The 14,873-nt window shown below is 42.3% G+C and overlaps 1 protein-coding gene across 3 annotated transcripts in view; it reads left to right on the top strand.

The window, feature by feature from the left end:
• The window catches only part of lingo1a (leucine rich repeat and Ig domain containing 1a), a 132,949-nt gene that overhangs the window by 91,252 nt on the left and 26,824 nt on the right, over positions 1-14,873 (top strand). Inside the window, exon 1 of one of the 3 annotated variants that reach the window (XM_071492774.1) lies at positions 11,388-11,977. The exons of 1 other annotated variant lie outside the window; for it this stretch is intronic. The gene's annotated coding sequence lies outside the window, so the exon portion shown is untranslated. Of the gene's footprint in view, positions 1-11,387; positions 11,978-12,063; positions 12,374-14,873 lie in introns of those variants that run through there. One more of the 3 variants, XM_071492794.1, reaches the window with a different exon arrangement.

Here is a 14,873-nt window from a genome sequence, read left to right on the forward strand (position 1 = left end):
AATGCTCTTGCTGTATGATGAAGCACAGCATCATATAGGGGGGAATTCACTGAAGACCTAAACTCTATGTCTGTTCATTTACAGGCAGTCAGAAGCTAAAGAGAAAATGAGATTAGACCTTTCGCAGCATGCAATCACTCAACGGATTGACATGGATTTGGCTGTCAACAATTTACTAAAGCCATGGTGGCAGTTATAAAGTGATTGAAATCTCTCTACCCTCTGGAATGGTGCGGTGTTGGTGCAGAGTGGGGGTGACCCCAAAACCACTTGCAATAGTGATTACTTTACCAGTGTACACTACTCCCAATACCACTCCCTCACCCTCCTTTACTGTCTGAAAAACAAAAGGATGGGATTTGATCCAGGGCCAGATTAGATTTCTGTGTGTGTGTGCGTATTTGTGTGCTCATGTGCTCACATGTTTGTGGTGACTATGAGTTTGACCGTGCACACTTTTGTGTGTGGGTCTGTATTGCACAGAGATCAAAGGGTGGCAACATCTTTTACAAGGAGCTCACATGTCAGGAAGCCATTGTCTGTGCGGCAAGATGACAGGCGAGTAGCCCTGGCGATGGATGGTGCCCTGCAGATGAAAAAATAAATAAATAAAAATGGGGCCATTGTTTCAGAGGCCATGAGCAGAATATCTGCAGGGGTCTTAGGCCAAAGCGCTGCTCGTAATAGCTTGTCTGTAGGGAAATACATTTGTCACATTTCTTTTGTTGGCAAAACGAAAACTCAAATGGCTTTTTTAAATAGCATCTAGAATTGTTGACCACTATAATACTTCCATATAACCAACATCAAGTGGTGAAAAAAACTACTTACAAATTGGGTGTGAATTTGACAGTGAAAGTTTGTGTCCTCCCCAAGGGAGGTTTATGCATTTAGCATTTAAATCTTGATTTATTTATTTTGACTATGTCTACCATACATCAATACAATGTAATGTGTCCTGGAGCCTGGGCTGATCATGGTTGAATTCTTCCACCACCAACATAGAGGTTTAAACTGATAAATCAGTGGCTTTGTAAATGCAGTTGTCTCATTTATTTTATCTGATAAACCAACAGCAAAACACGTACAAATACATAATGAGGTGTAACCATTAATAGAGTACAGCTGCAAATTGTCTTGCTTTTGGTAAAGGTTGCCATTGGACATAAAGATTTAAGCCTGAAATATACTTGCTTTTAACAACGCGTACACATATGCATCGTGGCTGCCATGTGTATCCTGCGTTCATTTGGTGCACCAGTCGTGCATGTCGCCAAAATTTACGCTAGGCGTACGCATGATGCAATATCGACATGAACGCTAGCGGCAGTCGTGCAAGTACAGTGACCGTGAGGTCAGAAGGTCAGATAAGGTCAACAAAATGGTGGCTATGTTAGCACCACTGTCTTTTTGTCTGCTGCGATCGCAGCAAAATCAAAATACAGACCTCTTCCAGTGTTGCCATGTTGTTTATTTACATGAGTATGCAAGACCAGTTTTATTTATGACTCTGGGTCTGATTCCTGTGGTCTTCCCCCAAGTGGAGATCTCAAGTATCACATGTTGTAGCTGCATCATGCTGAAGCAAGTTTTTGTTCACAATGCAGCCATTACGTATGCGAATGCTTGGTCAAACAGCAAGTATATTCCAGGCCTTACAGGGTGCAAGCAACTAAGCAGCCATGTTGGTCATATATGCCTTGGAGCAGCTGTGTGTTGGGCATTTTAAAATGAAGTATTTGCCATACTTCCTTCCACCTTTAAAACTTCAGAGGAACAGCAACCACTTTGAAAATCTCAGAAAGTTACATTTTTAGAGGGTGACAGACAGAGACAGTTTACAAGTTTGAAATAATCATCACAAAAGTCCATTAAATCCATTTGTCAAGAACACAACATACATTTTATAAGAGTACAGAAAAACTTGTTTGGTTGGTGGCAACGAGCCATAAAAAAAGTCAAAGTTTTTCTTCTGCTGACCGTGTCAAAATTAAACATGCTGAGTTATTCACAGTAACTTGACAGGCAAATAATGTGTCATAAGTCTTTATTCCAAATTATACTTCTGTGACTCTCAAGGCGATGGCACAAAAATAATGTTTTGCATCATTGTCTGCCATCTAAGCCGATAGTTTGGATGCTCTTTTTAGTCAACAAGAATTTAAACACCCTTAGGACTCAATGCCAACAGCCAAATATCCTGATTTAGGCAGCACCCTCCAGGAACTGTCAGCCAATGTTGATATAATAAGATCCATTTTACCCAAACTGCTGAATTACTCTTTTAAGGCTGACACTGCTTATAGGAACTGAAAAGTTGCTTTTAACTTGAGTTGAAACGATACTGGAAATATACTGAAATATCTACAGACAGGTGACAAAGGAAAAAACAACATAAAGTGTCTTAGTAAGGTGTTGGGCCACCACATGCTGCCAGAACAGCTTCATTGCTCCTTGGCATTGACTGATTCTACAAGTCTCTTGATCTCTACTGGAGGGATGAACATCATTCTTCCAAAGTATATTCCCTCATTTGGTGTACTGATGATGGCAGTGGAGAGCGTTGTTGAACATGTTGGTCCAAGATGGTGTGTTGGGTCATCACTCAGAACAGCTTTGTACTGATTTGCAGTGACCCTTCCCTCTTAGGGGATGACTGGAACCATAACGTGGCAGCAAAATGCCCCTCAGAGCATAACAGAGCCACCGGATTACCTCACTTTAGGGGTCAAGCATTTACACCTTTACAGTTCTCTTGATGTATTCCACACATGCACTCCACCACTCGTTGTTATATGCAGATGATACTTTGTCTTATATTTCTGATCTTTAATACACTGCCTCGTGTCATTTTCCTTATTCTCAGGGCATAAAGATGAACATCCGTTGTTATGCCTTTTGAGTGTCATGGCTAAACAGGGTGCTCTGTTGTACTTGAAATTGATCATTGACTATGATGTGTTCAGTCTTGTTAATGTACTAAATTCTCAGTTCTCTTAGAGAGAACTGTAAAACTCATCCTAATGAGATTGAGAAAATGTATTGCATACTAAAGATGAAGCACTCTTACTGCACCTGTTATCAAATTCATGGACTAGCAAGATATTTTGTTCTGTTTCAGTCACTATTCCATGACCAAATAGCATTAGAGAAACAAGTGATCTGTTATTACAGGAACTTTTTCATGGACTGAACTCTGTTGAGGAACATAATCTGCCTTGTCATCCTTTGGTCTGTCACTTTTGGCTGACTGACCATGTGTTCTAGATGTAAGAGATTACCTGAAGCATAGCCACTGATCGTCAGTGGCTCAAATATGTTTAATGCAACTTTAAATAATTATGCTAGAATGTTAAAAAAGTAACATTTAACTGAAATGTTCTTGTTGTGAGAAGACCTGCATCAGGATCTGAATGCAACTCCTTTGATGTTTGTACAAAACAATTCAGTTCTGTCTGCTCAGGAAGTTGAAGGGCAGCATCAATGTCCCCAATATGAGGAATTTGTGTACTAAAAATATGGTAGAAATCAGTGATAATGTAGAATACAAGAAGGCAAATTGCAGAGGATTATATAGTCTCATTTGGGCCTCAGAGATAGATTAAACTCCAGCATTCAAAGACATTGTGTTTTGTTCAAGGGTGGAAGTGACTTTGCCAAGACATTGTGAGATAAGAAGCTAACTGTTATTAGTTTAATGGGGATGATAGTCCGCCCAAAGCAAGTGTGTGCAAGTGGCATGGGATAGTCATTTTTCTTTGCAGTCTTTCTTGCACAGCACTGAGGCTGAGTGGCTATGAGAGAGCAGCAACCTGCCAATTGTTTTGTGGGAAATCTAAACCACTGAAGACAAAGTGCTGCTCATATGACCACTGGCCTAACAGAGCTATTCCAATTTGCTGCAATAAGGTGTGAATAAGCCTCTTCTTATCCCTCTAAAACTGAGGATAAATATTTGTTAATGTCACTTGGGTGGAAAGTCCATTGAAGTATTTATTCTTCATTATACAGTGGGCTGAGTACGCCTAACAATCTGATATCAGTTGGTGATTTTCAGTGCAACATTAGCCTTAGTCTTTTAGTAACCAACAAGCTTAGTTTAGACTTCTTTTGTAGGCTTTGCCAATCAAGCTATTGCATAAAAGTCACTGTAAAATAACCTTGAGGAGTTTTCTTTGCCACAATTATGGGTACTTAGATGCTGGATAGTCAGCTGCTCACTGTGCATACTGCGTCATCTTTAAAACCATCACAAAGACTGTCCCCTGGTGTACTGCCACTGTTTCAAACAGACTTTCATGATCTTGATGACTGTCATTATCAAGTTGGTTCAAAACCTTTGCAACATTACGGATTTGAACTGCCTGACATTTAAATAGCTTTTTATCCAAGGATGTCATATTGCAAAACCAAAAACGACCTAACCCAACCAAACCCTGTGCAGTCCCTGAACAATATCCCTTACAGTATGAGAGGACGTTATTAGTGTGTATGACGGCTGGATTTTGAGTCTGTATTTGTGTGGGTTATGCGTTTGCAAGGATAAAACCAGATGTCAGTAATGCCACATCCTATTCCTTGTGCATTTGGTTGCTGCCTGCAAGCCCATATTACAATGCTTATTCAGGACCTTGGCAATTCAAAGCCCATTGAGGGTAGTTTTCCCCTCCAACCTCGCCAAATACTCTGCTTTCCATTTTCACTGCACCAGGCATTTCACATAGCAGCACAATAATACAAGTCAGGGCAAATGAACAACTGCGAGGGTGAGAGTGAGTGACAATGAGTTGAGTCAATGTATGTGTGTGTGTGTGTGTGTGTGTGTGTGTGTGCGTGTGTGTGTGAGAGGCTATTTGTAAGGAATTATGTAAATTCTCTCCTCTACAGCTTCTGGACCTATTGGTATAAGACTACAATACATGTATACATGTTGCTTTCCTACATATATAAAGCATCAAATACCAATTCTTTCTATTATCATATGTTTTTAATGCATTCTGCAAATATATTGGCCTTTTAATGCAAAGATGCATAAATGGCTTTTGTCTCCATGTTTATCATGTTGGAAAAGCATGTTGTCCTTTATGTTATTTCTTTTTATGTCTTTTGCAGAAAATAAAAGAGCAAACAAAAAATGCTGCACACTGTCTAACTTGCAATAATCTATTTCTTTGTAAAGTTTCAGTCTCAGAACTACTACTTCAGATCCATTCATCCTGTTCCTATGCACCTGCCTCTCTGATGATGTGTGAAGAGTTCTTCTGTTCTTCTGAGACAGAACTTAAACTAGAATGAAAACATTAATGTTGAAATACAGAAACTAGGTTTAAAAACCATAGAAAGAAAATGTGATGACTGAAGTTACACACCTTCATTTCATGTCACAGGAAGGCAATTGCATAGCTACTTTTACCTGTGAATACAATAGTGTTTTCATTCAGCAAAACCAGTAAGGCTCCAATTAATTTGCCCGTCTGTATGCAGACTGATAGTGTGAAGTAGATTTGATACACAAAAATGACAGAGGATGTGTCACACAGGAAATCTTCACATTTGTCTGCCTGTGTTCATTCAGTGGGAGTCGAGAGAGGCAGAAAGACTCTGTGTTTTTTACCAGGAAAACCCACAAGGAAGCAAGTGCAGTTCAGAAATGTAATAAGCGCCTGTGCCAGCAAAGTATATTCAGTTTAAAGGTCAGAGGGATATACATGTTGCATGATGGTGGTGAAACACAGGCTTTTAGAGAGCTAGTGCAAAAAAGGCCACAAGGGGCAGAGCTCAGAGAGACAGACTGATCGTGCTGTGCAAACTGCCAGTGAAAGTTTTTAATTCAGGTGTTAATGTAACCAGTGAGACCTTTGCGCATTTTAGAATGATACTTGCAATTTTCATGCTTTCATATCTCTTGATTGAAAAGCTATCAGCAGCAGGCACATTCATGCTCATGTTAACACATTGGCATAAGTGCAAGAATGCCTTTGAATTTCCAATCAAACAATTAGAAGTGTTGTACATTTATAATATGAATTCTGCACCAAGTGCCCGCATCAGTCGCCTGATTCCAACTTTGACAACCACCTGCCAGGCATGAATATATTTGAAAGCGGGAGACCTTGGAAAAACCATAATAATACTGACACGACCAATCCGGACAGATTTAGCATAACCCTCTCACACCTGTGAGCAGAGCATCTGGGTTTTTCCTCCTCCTGTGTGAGTTGTTGCTGCAGGAACAGAGGCTGTCCCTGTTGTTGTCAACTGGGATAAATTCAGAACAGGATGTCAAATAATTTGATTTTAATGTATTTGGGGTTCTGACTGTGCTGCTGCAAATAAAGAACATGACATTCATTTGACAACGGACCCATCCTCCTGGATCTGGTTATGTCCGTAGTGCTGAACAGAATAGAAAGCAGGTCTTCTGTTGTATTTCTCTGCTTTGAATCAGTGACTGGCAGCCTCCATGTTCCTGGAGCCACAGTAAACACAAATACAAAGTATAGGATCTCTATATGTCCATATTATACAGTCTGGAGCAATGCTACGGGGTGTAATCTATTGCTTAACTGAGTACAGAGAAGGCACTGTGTCTGTTACACATGCTGATGAAAAGGACAAAAAAAACATCTCATTTTGTTTGGAAGTTGAAATATTTATTTAATAGGGGAGGGGGGTCCGCTTTCTATAGAGCAGATTTTGTGTTTGTTTTCAGCAGGGGGGTTTTGGCTAACTTCCTCTCTAATCAAGAGCTATCCAAATCATGTGCTGAGAGAAAAACTGCACAATGCTTTGATTGGGCTGCCGTCACAGCGTGGTGCACACTGCACGCTCACACCACAAAAGTTAAAAACTTTTTTTTTTTGATAAGACACTTTGTGTAAAATACAGTTGAAATGTGAGTGAGAAACACACCATCGTCAATGGTTTCGCATCTCTCATGTCATCCCACCCTCACAGGGACTTTTCTGTCCTCACCCCTTTACGATACAGATACATCATAAGTGTTGTAAAGTGGTCGAGTGCAGCTGAGTGTTGGTGCTTCAGTGTCTGCTGTGCTTTGCAATCCTTCTCTGTGCTATTCCTGATGTGTCTCAGAACAAAATGTACTGGTAATTTATTGAATATTACATATTTTAGTCAAAATGCAGAAATTGGTGGAAAAACATCTGCAATGCGCTCACATCTGCAAATCACGGTGATAGCCAGTCTGTCATGTTTTAATAGAGAAGATACCTTAGGGGGAGAGGAACATGCACGGGGTGAATTCTGCTTTCTTTTCATGTAGAAGACAATTTGGACCTCACTCTTAAGTTTCCATTTGTCACCTACTGTGGGGAACAAACATTCATTCTGAACACCAGAATTTAATTTGGCAAAGAGAGGAAAATGAATTAAGCTGAAGTGGAATCTCTTCTCTGTTCCAGACACTTTTCGTGATTTTGGTTGGAAATGTGGCTGAATCTCGCTTCGGTTCGGCTGTGTTATAGTGACGACTGATATCAGAACAGGATTGATGGCTATTAGAAAGTGAGGCTAATCAATACGGTTAAACTGCGGCTTAGTATGCAGAACCATTTACCTCCTGAATAACGGGGTCACCGATTCAATCATAATAAGCGAATGGCTATTTTATCCTCTCATCACGGAGCCATTTATCTTTCAGAGTCAAGACTGTCCGTGTGACAGACACCCCTCACTCGCAGCATAACAAGAGATTAAGGCCTAGCATGCGTGCCAGTGTTGAGGAACACAGCAGAACAAATTAATTATTGAAGGGATGCTTTCAAAGCCCATGGCGTCACTAGGTATCCATTGTTACCTCTGTTGTTGTGTGCAGCTCTTAGCAGGGTAGCGAGGATGGAGGCGAGGCAGGCAGAGCTACCATGAGCGACCATGAACTCAGCCTCTCTCCTCCCTGCCGTGAAGTCCATCCTGTCAAAGCTGTTTGGTTTTTTTTTTAATCTCACTCTCTCTTGGTTTTATTCATCCAGCAACACACTGTTGACACATTTGACATAATATGTGGATAATGGTTGGTTCATTAGCTTTTAGACATAAAAGATTAAGAACCGGTTGATGAATGTGTCACATCTGGCCCAGACAAAACATCTCTCCAAGCAACAATAAAACTTTTTAAACTTATTTGAACAGTTTAATATTTAATGTCATGTCTGTACGGAAATATCATGTCAACTGACTTTTAGTCTAAAGTCGCTGTTGAGTTACCTCTGTATCGGAGTTTGGATCTGGTCAGTACTAGTGTAGTGATCTGGAAAGAAAGAGCCTGCGTACCCCCTTAAGGAATGGTTTCACAGCCAGGCAGAAGGAAGCAGCTCTAAAATACAGAGAAAATGCCCTGTACTTATAGCAAGAGTGCCCTGGCCATGCGTGAACTGATGCTGATGACATTCACATGTAGCTGTGACGCCTGAGTGGTTTAAGTTGCTCAGAGGGTCTGTGCTGAGAAGCTTGAGGATGCAAGAAGGACAGAGACACATTTAAACACTGCCAGACAAACACTATTCTGGCATTTTCTCTGTTGAGGGCTGGGGCTGAAAACTTTGCTCAAACATACATGTGATGAGAGTGTTAGTTCATGAAGATTACATGTAATTTGAATTTTAAGACCTGAGTCCTGTTACTCCGCTAACAGTTTTTGGCTCATTTTCGACACATACCTTTCATTTAGGAGACTCATGTGAGCCTATTAAAGATCTGTCAAAAAGTAAAACAATTTTTATATTTAATCTAAACAGAGGTAACTACCGATGCTGTTACTTACAGGTTAGCGGTAACCAAGCACCAACCTCAGAGGCTGAAAAATGAAGCGGAGCGGCCCACTCTGAGCTTCAGAATCACTCTTCAGAAACCTGTGGGTGATGTCACGGAGGCTACGTCCATCTTTATTTACAGTCTAAGGACTTAACTAATGTAAAAAGATCCAAAGCTCTTTGGTGTCATATAGGTATCAGCAATGTTAATCCCATTGTTTTTTGAGCTCTGCACACTTGACTGCATACAAGTCCTCTTGATTAAAATAACATGGAAAATACTTAATCACTCATTAGCATTATGAAACATCTATAAATCTAAAGGATCATATGCTTCTAATAGCTGATGTAGATGATTGAAAGGATTTTGTATTTCACACTGAGCATTCACAAAATGGATGATAAAATACTTTTTTGAGCATATCATTTAAGATATTCGAAGATATATGTTTTATCATCCCAGAGATCAACAAGGTGTTAAAGGTTGTACATGCAACATTTTTAATTTAGTAAACAAAAAGAAGCTTGTGTGATTGCGGACACTGCAACAACACCTGCAACATAAATCCATTAAATACATATGCTACATACACGTGAGTATTAATTCATCCTCTATGTATAGTGTCCTCAGATATTTCCACAATAAAATGACATAAGCAGTGTTTTTGCTAGCAATCCCACAATGCAATGCAGTGCATATTATGTATGACATTTTGCAAAATCTGCTAAATAAAATGGGAATCAATGCAATGTGAATATTAAGAGTTGATGGATGGAAACACACTTAGTGTTGACAGAAAGTAATGATGATTACTATGAATCTGAAATCTGAATTTACTGCTCACTGCAGAGGAAACTACATGTCTGTTAGGGAGAAGTGAGTAAACCAGGAAAGCAGAGTCAGCTGTTGATACAGCACTAGCTCTTATGTTCTTTTTTCCTCACCAGGAGAACATGCACACTTTGTTTTTAATAACCTGCTGAGACAGTACCCCTATGGCGGCAGGCTTACCAGGCCTTGGTTGTCATGCTTACAATAATAAAAACATGGACTATAAAGGGTTAGTCCTAACAACAGCGGCCCGGGTTTGAGTCCGACCTGTGGTCCTCTCTCTCCCGTGCTATACAAATAAAGGCAGCAAAATGCTCCCAAAAAATAAACACACAGACTGTTCTGAGATTGGTGTACCTGTCTTCATCGCCATGGTTACTATGATAACAGTCATGGCTTGGTTAGGTTTAAGCACTAAAACTACTTGGTTAAGTTTGAGGAAAAGGTCGTTACTACTTCCTCAACATTTCACGATCTTTGTTGTCATGGTAACAATAATAATAGATGCAATTAGTGAGATGTTGCCTAACAACAAAACGTAACTATGGGTCATATAACCTGCTGCACGGACGACCTATGGGCTCTTTTTTTTTTACAGGACAGTCTCAAAATACTAAAACCTTCCTTGATATCTTACATTAATATTAAAATGTGTTCGCATGATATGTGTTGTGACTGGCCTGAAATCTAGAGATTAAATCATATTACAACTTTCTTGTCTTCCTCTTATCTTTCAAAACGTCGAAATTAACGAATACAAATACTTTTACCTTTAAAGAGAATTATCTGTACTGCTTGTATTGAATTCTTCTTCCACAACTGAGATAACCCCCGCCCTCACCCCCTACGTTGTGCAGCAGGCTAATGACTAAATGGGGCCTCTCACGGTTGAGCAGAGGCTATAGTGTGTTAACAAACACCTACAGTATCAGGAATCCATCTGATTTGCTTGTCCTCCCACAATCCTGGGCTAAGCATGGGCACGGATTACAAATGAGTCCCATCCTGCAACTGCTGAAATGGACTTAAGATACAGTTAAAACTGCTTCACTGTAACATGTAACAACGATCGGATCATCTCTCACTTTAGAATGACATTAAAGATGAAAGATGAAATGACAGCTGACTGGACAATATACATCCATAGAATATTTATTCTGCAGTGTCTGACTGACTGTGCCTGAGAGTACATATAAAATCACAGGCAAAGGAGCAGATATGTATTAGACAACATACTCCAGTGGAAGAGACTGTGTTGGAACTGAATGCCAGTGTGTGTTTGTCTGCTGTATCTGAAGCCCACAGTGCCATCAGGCCCTCAAAAGAGGAACTGCTATTTTCTCATGGACCCCCTTACCCCCCCTTCCCCTCTCTGTCTGCACTCCAGTCTCAGAGACTTAAATCTGATTTTATTTCTTTATTTGCCAGCAGCTTGGCGGTGAAGCATTTGCATGTTGCGAGGGTAATGTGAGCTCTTTTACTTCGGTCCATCCTCTGGACATTCTCATGTCTTGAAATGTGTCATCTGTGGGGTGTTTGTGTGTACGTTTTTGTGTGTGTGTGTGTGGGGGGGGGGGGGGGTGTGAAATCTGGACAGACAAATCTGGACACAGAAAAAAAAAGGCTGGTTATCAAAACGCGCGGAGTCTGAAATAAAACCAGCAAATAAACAGACTGCACGCGTATGGTGATCAAACTCACACACACACACACACACACACACACACACCGAGGCTACACACACAGTTTTACCACACACACACACACACACACATTTCAGTAGGACACCGGGTAGAGTGCGTTCCGCCGATCATCTCCGTTCCTCCCTCCAGCAGGCGGGTTGCCTGAGCTCCTGACGACAGCCAGTCGCGCAGGGCTGAGTGTGCGGCTGCTGGAGAGACCGCGTCACGGAGCGACAGCTGAGCGCCGGCGATCGGGGGAGCGGTGCGTGGGAGTTGTTCTCTCTCTCTCTACCTGCCATTTGCATTCCTTCTTCAGTCTCTATAGCCCACACTCGTCCTCGGACCGGCGCGGACGCACAGGGAGTCCCATTACCGAGGGAGCATCGCGCGCTGTATGTGTGTATGTGTATGTATGTGTGTGTGTGCGTGTGTGTGCGTGTGGGTTGCCTGCTTTAACTACAGCTGTCATCTTAGAGCCGAGCTGCTGCCGCTGTGGAGAAACTCAGTGGAAATCTGCAGAAAGCGACTGGCTGTTTGGCTGTTGTTTCCCCCGCCGTCGTGTTTTTTGTTTCGAGCTGTCTTTCAAGGCGATGGACTTGAGAGAGTGCGTCTTAATTTGAGTCTTGGTGGCTGGGAGTTGCCGTCGGGGAGAAATGCGAAAGGATGCTCGGAAGCAGTGAAGCCTACAGCAGGTGAGTCTCTGATTAAGAAAGCAAAAACAAAAAAAAAAAAAAAGGCGGGGGGGGGGGGGGGGGTCTGTTTTCTACTGTTCTACTGTGCTTATGTCGCTGTAGTTTAATGTCAGGCTGAGGCCAAGATTTCAGAGAGGCGGATATCCAGAATGCAGCTAAGCCCTGGTCTCTCCGGGGCTACTTTGAAGGAAACATCCCGCAAATATGTGAATTCTGGTGTGCCACCGGCGGCATCGGTTCATGCCAGAGGCTTTGCTGAAACTCCTCGGAGCTTATTCCGGTGTCAAATCGGCGAAAGATCTTCCTCCAAGTCCGCGATGATGATTAGGGCAGAATCGGTTGACAGGACAGAAAAGCAAACGGGCACTTGAGTGTGGTTAGGCGCGTCCTCTGCAGGTAAAGCTGCATCTATTCCACCACTCCAAATTCGTTTATAGATTTGTTATCGATGCGCATTTTGACTGTCTGATCTTTATTTCTGGTAATTTCTGTGTGTGTGTGTGTGTGTGTGTGTGTGTGTGTGTGCCTGTCTGGGAGGACGGAGGCTTAAGCCATTAATCAAATTTAATTGTCCCGCGAATGTGAGTGCGTGTGTGTGTGTGTGTGTGTGTGTGTATCATAAGTGTGAGAGAAAATTGGGAGTGTGTGTGTGTGTGTGTGTGTGTGTGTGTGTGTGTGTGTGTGTGTGTGTATCATAAGTGTGAGAGAAAATTGGGAGTGTGTGTGTGTGTGTGTGTGTGTGTGTGGGGAGGGTGTGAATTGCAAAATGTTATCTTAATCTAGCCTTTGTTTGACCACGTATAGGCTCTGCTGAGATAACATTTCGTCGTGATCCTCCCCATATGCCATTTTATTCATCTGCAAAGATGGCTATCTGTTAAATGGGCAGCGTATGAAAGCAAGCCAGGCTCCTGCTGCATTTTATTGATCCTCAGAAACGACTTGGGAATTTTCTTTTTTTTTTTTTTTTGAATGTTTTCAACAAGACAACGGTCGTGGGATCTATATATAGCCTACACTGCGACTACACGCAGGACACAGGATGAAACTTGTGTGCTGACGGTGCCACACGCCGTCTGTTGTTTGTTATTCACGGCAGCATTTGCAGAGAATATATGGCTGTGGCCCCTGATTTTTTTTTTTTCGCCCCAGCTCTGCCTCTTATAATGACACACCAAAAACAGTTGCGGCAGAGTATCAGAAGACTGTGTGATGCTGTGCCTGCGGACATTCATAAAGTGCTGTAGCTCTGTTGGTTATAAATAGCCGGAGGGAGCGGACAGGCAGATAGAGAGGGGCAGCCTCCCGTAGTTCCAGCAGCAGCAGCCTCTCGGCTTTATCTGATGATGATAGATACACTTTGAGATATCACATAGATACAGGGGCAAGGGTGTGGCACAGGGGGTGGGGCGGTGGATGGAGGGGGGGGGGGGGGGGGGGGGGGGGGGGTATTATAACCCATCCTGACTTTTGTGTTTTCCCTCAGAAAACCGAGTGTCCCTCTGTTTGGTCTCTAAGCTGTTTGTGGCACTCAGCAGTGATTAGAGTGACCTTGTCACATTGAATGTTTTTCCTTAATCCATCACGATGGATGCCTATAGGCGTATAGGTGTGTTACATTTCACTAACTGGCTTAAAAATCCTGTTTTTTGGAGAGGGTTGGGGGGAGGTTGTGAGGTGTTGATGTGCTTGATCTCTCTGATGACTGTGGATGCTGCAGACTCAATCATGGCTGCCTTGCAACGGCTAAGAGGCTGCTCGAGTGTGTGATCCACTCCTGTCCAGACTCTCTGGTTGCCTTCATTAAACAAATGTGCGGCTGCTGACTTTGGCTATCTACGAGGAGTCAATAGGATTCACCTCCGTGCCCTGCAGTAGGCTGTAGCACACATGTAGCAAAGAGCACAGCACCACCACCCCTCCATCCCACAACACAATGCTGCTGTTGACATGCTATATCGAATTCCAACACGTTGATCAATGTTTGCAATAAGCTAAACCTCTACATAGTGGGTATGATACAGTATAGAGTATCAGATGTCACAGGAAAATTATGCTTCTTATAACAGCATTATATTTCACTGAATATATGTTATAGTTACATCTTGGCATGTTTGTAATTTAATCACAAGTTGGAAGAAAGGAAGAAAGGAAGAGCCGAACCAACAAGACAAGACTTAAGAGAGTGTGTGCAGCATTCAAATAACTGGTGAAAGAAATCAGCTTCACCACAGATCTGTCGGCAGACTGAGGCAGAGGAGCAGTCGAGACGGAGTGGGTGGCGATGGTGTGGACCATGATGTTAGTGCATGATGACTGATCACAGGCTTGCCTTCTCACAACACACTAAATGACCAGTAGTGTTAGTGAGCAGGCTAATGCTGACTTGAGACGTGTTAGCGTGTCTCTTAGAGACGCTCATCCTGGGTGTACAGCTGACACCTACTGCATTGACAAGGTGTTTATTAGCTCCCAGTTGTGAGGCCATGATGCCTACATAATGCTACGATGACACGGTGCTGAGAGTTTTCACCCGGGACGGCAATTATGTTGTTTTCATAAGACCCGTCTGCCATTCCACTTGATGCTACTGCCTTGGTACATCGAAGCCTGAAGCCGGGTGGCACGTATGTGAAACTGCCTTGGATCATTGTAGCTGTTTGATGGGAGGGGGAGGGAGGCAGTTGTTCACGAGTCACTGTTGTCCTTTGTAGGTGTCTTTTGAACTAGATAAGCAGGGAGAGCAGCTGCAAGGGTTGTTGAATTTTTTTTTTTTTTTTTAATTTGGTCTTATTGTCACAGTCTCAGATGTGCAGTCTCTTTGAGCACAATATTTTTCACCTATTGTGAAAGTGTACCAGTCACTGTGGAACAGGTTCACAGTGCTGCTCTCACA

Source organism: Trachinotus anak, unplaced genomic scaffold (assembly GCF_046630095.1).
Source record: "Trachinotus anak isolate AG129_WGS33_773 ecotype Australia unplaced genomic scaffold, CSIRO_AGI_Tana_v1 ptg000002l, whole genome shotgun sequence".
Classification (NCBI taxonomy): domain Eukaryota; kingdom Metazoa; phylum Chordata; class Actinopteri; order Carangiformes; family Carangidae; genus Trachinotus; species Trachinotus anak.